Source organism: Teleopsis dalmanni, unplaced genomic scaffold (assembly GCF_002237135.1).
Source record: "Teleopsis dalmanni isolate 2A unplaced genomic scaffold, ASM223713v2 unscaffolded_contig_2539, whole genome shotgun sequence".
NCBI lineage: Eukaryota > Metazoa > Arthropoda > Insecta > Diptera > Diopsidae > Teleopsis > Teleopsis dalmanni.
The window spans coordinates 1-6,800 of NW_024033921.1; the positions used below are offsets into that span (position 1 = coordinate 1).

A 6,800-nucleotide genomic window follows, 5' to 3' on the forward strand; every position below is an offset into this window, starting at 1 on the left:
AATTTTTTAATAAAAATATAAGTATGTATAATAATTTTATTCTTCCTTAAAGATTAAGTTAAAGTTAAAGTTAATGTTACAGGCAATAGTACTACATAATTAAGCATGTAAAATACAAACACGGATATGTTCAATAACAGTTTTAGTTTAATTTTTCTATTCTGTTCATATTAACTTCACTAGAGAAGAAGAAAAAAGAAACTTTTCTATTTTATTTAAATTGAAATGAAAAATAAAATAAAATAGCTTTGGAAATAGCTTTAGAGTATTTTCTATTTTCCATTTTCCATTTTCCATATTATATATAGTACGTAGTAACTAGTACGTATAAGAATAAGAATAAGAATAAGAATAAGAATAAGATTAAAATACTGGTAGATGTAGATTTTTTGAAACGCTTTCTTTGCCAACGACCATACCACGTTGAATACATCGGTTCTCGTCCGATCACCGAAATTAAGCAGCGTCGGGCGCGGTTAGTACTTAGATGGGGGACCGCTTGGGAACACCGCGTGTTGTTGGCTCCACAACACTTTTTTACTTTTTTCCTTTTTTTTGCGGTTTTAATTTTTTTTTATTTTATTTTGTTACTAATAATATTTTTCTTTATATCACATATCTATTATTTATTTATATAAAATGCAATTATTTAACTAATTTCTGCTGTATACGTATATTCGCATCATTTTTAATTTTGAAATTGTAATCGTGTCGTATACGAAATGCACGTAAGCTCAAGTTTTGTTCAGTTCCATATAAAATGTACAATAGGCATGCATGCGAGTGCGAGTGCAAGTGTGAGTACGAGTGCCAGCGTGAATGAAAACCTTAAATGATAGAAAACTTTTCAAGTAAAATTACTAATTAAGAAGCTTTGCTTATATTCCTTGTCCTTATTGAATAAAATTTAATAAAACAACAATCTATTGATTGCGCCTATTTATTAGCACTAGCACTAGCACTAGCACTAGCACTAGCATTCATATGTTAAATTTTTTTAATAAAAATATAAGTTGTATAAATTTTATTCTTCTTAAAGATTAAGTTAAAGTTAAAGTAATATGAAGTTAATTATTACAGGCATAGTACTAACATAATTTAAGATTGTAAAAAACAAACACGGATATGTTCAATAACAGTTTTAGTTTAATTTTCCTATTCTGTTCATATTAACTTCACTAGAGAAGAAGAAAAAAGAAACTTTTCTATTTTATTTTAGCTTTGGAAATTGCTTTAGAGTATTTTCTATTTTCCATTTTTCATATAATATATAGTACGTAGTAAGTAGTACGTATAAGAATAAGAATAAGATTAAAATACTGGTAGATGTAGATTTTTTGAAACACTTTCTTTGCCAACGACCATACCACGTTGAATACATCGGTTCTCGTCCGATCACCGAAATTAAGCAGCGTCGGGCGCGGTTAGTACTTAGATGGGGACCGCTTGGGAACACCGCGTGTTGTTGGCTCCACAACACTTTTTTACTTTTTTCCTTTTTTTTGCGGTTTTAATTTTTTTTTATTTTATTTTGTTACTAATAATATTTTTCTTTATATCACATATCTATTATTTATTTATATAAAATGCAATTATTTAACTAATTTCTGCTGTATACGTATATTCGCATCATTTTTAATTTTGAAATTGTAATCGTGTCGTATACGAAATGCACGTAAGCTCAAGATTTGTTCAGTTCCATATAAAATGTACAATAGGCATGCATGCGAGTGCGAGTGCAAGTGTGAGTACGAGTGCCAGCGTGAATGAAAACCTTAAATGATAGAAAACTTTTCAAGTAAAATTACTAATTAAGAAGCTTTGCTTATATTCCTTGTCCTTATTGAATAAAATTTAATAAAACAACAATCTATTGATTGCGCCTATTTATTAGCACTAGCACTAGCACTAGCACTAGCACTAGCCTAGCATTCATATGTTAAATTTTTTAATAAAAATATAAGTATGTATAAAATTTTATTCTTCCTTAAAGATTAAGTTAAAGTTAAAGTTAATATTGAAGTTAATATTACAGGCAATAGTACTACATAATTAAGCATGTAAAATACAAACACGGATATTTTCAATAACAGTTTTAGTTTAATTTTTCTATTCTGTTCATATTAACTTCACTAGAGAAGAAGAAAAAAGAAACTTTTCTATTTTATTTTAGCTTTGGAAATTTGCTTTAGAGTATTTTCTATTTTCCATTTTTCATATAATATGTACGTAGTGTAGTACGTATAAGAATAAGAATAAGATTAAAATACTGGTAGATGTAGATTTTTTGAAACGCTTTCTTTGCCAACGACCATACCACGTTGAATACATCGGTTCTCGTCCGATCACCGAAATTAAGCAGCGTCGGGCGCGGTTAGTACTTAGATGGGGGACCGCTTGGGAACACCGCGTGTTGTTGGCTCCACAACACTTTTTTCCTTTTTTTTGCGGTTTTAATTTTTTTTTATTTTATTTTGTTACTAATAATATTTTTCTTTATATCACATATCTATTATTTATTTATATAAAATGCAATTATTTAACTAATTTCTGCTGTATACGTATTTCGAATTTTGAATTTTGAAATCGTAATCGTGTCGTATACGCTATGCACCGTAAGCACAAGTTTTGTTCAGTTCCATATAAAATGTACAATAGGCATGCATGCGAGTGCGAGTGCAAGTGTGAGTACGAGTGCCAGCGTGAATGAAAACCTTAAATGATAGAAAACTTTTCAAGTAAAATTACTAATTAAGAAGCTTTGCTTATATTCCTTGTCCTTATTGAATAAAATTTAATAAAACAACAATCTATTGATTGCGCCTATTTATTAGCACTAGCACTAGCACTAGCACTAGCACTAGCACTAGCACTAGCATTCATATGTTAAATTTTTTAATAAAAATATAAGTATGTATAAAATTTTATTCTTCCTTAAAGATTATTAAGTTAAAGTTAAAGTTAATATTACAGGCAATAGTACTACATAATTAAGCATGTAAAATACAAACACGGATATGTTCAATAACAGTTTTAGTTTAATTTTCCTATTCTGTTCATATTAACTTCACTAGAGAAGAAGAAAAAAGAAACTTTTCTATTTTATTTTAGCTTTGGAAATTGCTTTAGAGTATTTTCTATTTTCCATTTTTCATATAATATATAGTACGTAGTAAGTAGTACGTATAAGAATAAGAATAAGAATAAGATTAAAATACTGGTAGATGTAGATTTTTTGAAACACTTTCTTTGCCAACGACCATACCACGTTGAATACATCGTTTCTTCGTCCGCTCACTGAAATTAAGCAGCGTCGGGCGCGGTTAGTACTTAGATGGGGGACCGCTTGGGAACACCGCGTGTTGTTGGCTTCACAACACTTTTTTACTTTTTTACTTTTTTCCTTTTTTTTCCGGTTTTAATTTTTTTTATATTATTTTGTAAATAATAATATTTTTTTTTATACACCTATCTATTATTTATTTATGTAAAACGCAATTATTTAACTAATTTCTGCTGTATACGTGTACTCGCATCATTTTTAATTTTGAATTTTGAATTTTGAATTTTGAAAATCGTAATCGTGTCGTATACGCAATGCACCGTAAGCACAAGTTTTGTTCAGTTCCATATAAAATGTACAATAGGCATGTATGCGAGTGTGAGTGCGAGTGCAAGTGTGAGTACGAGTGCCAGCGTAAATGAAAACCTTAAATGTTAGAAAACTTTTCAAGTAAAATTACTATTTAAGAAGCTTTGCTTATATTCCTTGTCTTCATTGTATAAAATTTAATAAAACAACAATCTATTGATTGCGCCTATTTATTAGCACTAGCACCAGCACTAGCACTAGCACTAGCAGTAGCACTAGCATTCATATGTTAAATTTTTTAATAAAAATATAAGTATATATAATAATTTTATTCTTCCTTAAAGATAAAATTAAAGTTAAAGTTAATATTGAAGTTAATATTACAGGCAATAGTACTACATAATTAAGCATGTAAAATACAAACACGAATATGTTCAATAACAGTTTTAGTTTAATTTTTCTATTCTGTTCATATTAACTTCACTAGAGAAGAAGAAAAAAGAAACTTTTCTATTTTATTTTATTTAAATTGAAATGAAAAATAAAATAAAATAGCTTTGGAAATAGCTTTAGAGTATTTTCTATTTTCTATTTTCTATTTTCCATTTTCCATATTATATATAGTACGTAGTAAGTAGTACGTATAAGAATAAGAATAAGATTAAAATACTGGTAGATGTAGATTTTTTGAAACACTTTCTTTGCCAACGATCATACCACGTTGAATACATCGGTTTTCGTCCGCTCACTGAAATTAAGCAGCGTCGGGCGCGGTTAGTACTTAGATGGGGGACCGCTTGGGAACACCGCGTGTTGTTGGCTTCACAACACTTTTTTACTTTTTTACTTTTTTCCTTTTTTTTCCGGTTTTAATTTTTTTTATATTATTTTGTAAATAATAATATTTTTTTTTATACACCTATCTATTATTTATTTATGTAAAACGCAATTATTTAACTAATTTCTGCTGTATACGTGTACTCGCATCATTTTTAATTTTGAATTTTGAATTTTGAATTTTGAAAATCGTAATCGTGTCGTATACGCAATGCACCGTAAGCACAAGTTTTGTTCAGTTCCATATAAAATGTACAATAGGCATGTATGCGAGTGTGAGTGCGAGTGCAAGTGTGAGTACGAGTGCCAGCGTAAATGAAAACCTTAAATGTTAGAAAACTTTTCAAGTAAAATTACTATTTAAGAAGCTTTGCTTATATTCCTTGTCTTCATTGTATAAAATTTAATAAAACAACAATCTATTGATTGCGCCTATTTATTAGCACTAGCACCAGCACTAGCACTAGCACTAGCAGTAGCACTAGCATTCATATGTTAAATTTTTTAATAAAAATATAAGTATATATAATAATTTTATTCTTCCTTAAAGATAAAATTAAAGTTAAAGTTAATATTGAAGTTAATATTACAGGCAATAGTACTACATAATTAAGCATGTAAAATACAAACACGGATATGTTCAATAACAGTTTTAGTTTAATTTTTCTATTCTGTTCATATTAACTTCACTAGAGAAGAAGAAAAAAGAAACTTTTCTATTTTATTTTATTTAAATTGAAATGAAAAATAAAATAAAATAGCTTTGGAAATAGCTTTAGAGTATTTTCTATTTTCCATTTTCCATTTTCCATATAATATATAGTACGTAGTAAGTAGTACGTATAAGAATAAGAATAAGAATAAGAATAAGAATAAGAATAAGAATAAGAATAAAATAATGGTAGATGTAGATTTTTTGAAACGCTTTCTTTGCCAACGACCATACCACGTTGAATACATCGGTTCTCGTCCGATCACCGAAATTAAGCAGCGTCGGGCGCGGTTAGTACTTAGATGGGGGACCGCTTGGGAACACCGCGTGTTGTTGGCTCCACAACACTTTTTTACTTTTTTCCTTTTTTTTGCGGTTTTAATTTTTTTTTATTTTATTTTGTTACTAATAATATTTTTCTTTATATCACATATCTATTATTTATTTATATAAAATGCAATTATTTAACTAATTTCTGCTGTATACGTATATTCGCATCATTTTTAATTTTGAAATTGTAATCGTGTCGTATACGAAATGCACGTAAGCTCAAGATTTGTTCAGTTCCATATAAAATGTACAATAGGCATGCATGCGAGTGCGAGTGCAAGTGTGAGTACGAGTGCCAGCGTGAATGAAAACCTTAAATGATAGAAAACTTTTCAAGTAAAATTACTAATTAAGAAGCTTTGCTTATATTCCTTGTCCTTATTGAATAAAATTTAATAAAACAACAATCTATTGATTGCGCCTATTTATTAGCACTAGCACTAGCACTAGCACTAGCACTAGCACTAGCACTAGCACTAGCACTAGCACTAGCACTAGCAGTAGCACTAGCACTAGCACTAGCAGTAGCACTAGCATTCATATGTTAAATTTTTTAATAAAAATATAAGTATGTATAAAATTTTATTCTTCCTTAAAGATTAAGTTAAAGTTAAAGTTAATATTGAAGTTAATATTACAGGCAATAGTACTACATAATTAAGCATGTAAAATACAAACACGGATATGCTCAATAACAGTTTTAGTTTAATTTTCCTATTCTGTTCATATTAACTTCACTAGAGAAGAAGAAAAAAGAAACTTTTCTATTTTATTTTATTTAAATTGAAATGAAAAATAAAATAAAATAGCTTTGGAAATTGCTTTAGAGTATTTTCTATTTTCCATTTTCCATTTTTCATATAATATATAGTACGTAGTAAGTAGTACGTATAAGAATAAGAATAAGAATAAGATTAAAATACTGGTAGATGTAGATTTTTTGAAACACTTCTCTTTGCAAGACCATGACACGTTTGAATAACATCGGTTCGTCCGATCACCGAATTAAGCAGCGTCGGCGCGGTTAGTACTTAGATGGGGGACCGCTTGGGAACACCGCGTGTTGTTGGCTCCACAACACTTTTTTACTTTTTTCCTTTTTTTTGCGGTTTTAATTTTTTTTTATTTTATTTTGTTACTAATAATATTTTTCTTTATATCACATATCTATTATTTATTTATATAAAATGCAATTATTTAACTAATTTCTGCTGTTTACGTATATTCGCATCATTTTTAATTTTGAAATTGTAATCGTGTCGTATACGCAATGCACCGTAAGCACAAGTTTTGTTCAGTTCCATATAAAATGTACAATAGGCATGCATG

The 6,800-nt window shown here is 28.8% G+C and overlaps 3 non-coding genes and 3 pseudogenes across 3 annotated transcripts; all 6 read left to right on the forward strand.

Moving 5' to 3' along the window:
• Nucleotides 1-405: 405 nt before the first annotated feature.
• LOC119664708 lies at nucleotides 406-524 on the forward strand. The gene has a single exon (XR_005251240.1). It is a non-coding gene; the product is annotated as a 5S ribosomal RNA (ribosomal RNA).
• Nucleotides 525-1,353: 829 nt separating this feature from the next.
• LOC119664712 lies at nucleotides 1,354-1,471 on the forward strand (annotated as a pseudogene).
• Nucleotides 1,472-2,303: 832 nt separating this feature from the next.
• Nucleotides 2,304-2,422, forward strand: LOC119664710. The gene has a single exon (XR_005251241.1). It is a non-coding gene; the product is annotated as a 5S ribosomal RNA (ribosomal RNA).
• Nucleotides 2,423-3,251: 829 nt separating this feature from the next.
• LOC119664709 lies at nucleotides 3,252-3,371 on the forward strand (annotated as a pseudogene).
• A 924-nt stretch (nucleotides 3,372-4,295) lies between these two features.
• On the forward strand, nucleotides 4,296-4,414 carry LOC119664713 (annotated as a pseudogene).
• Nucleotides 4,415-5,361: 947 nt separating this feature from the next.
• LOC119664711 lies at nucleotides 5,362-5,480 on the forward strand. Its single transcript, XR_005251242.1, has one exon. It is a non-coding gene; the product is annotated as a 5S ribosomal RNA (ribosomal RNA).
• Nucleotides 5,481-6,800: the final 1,320 nt, after the last annotated feature.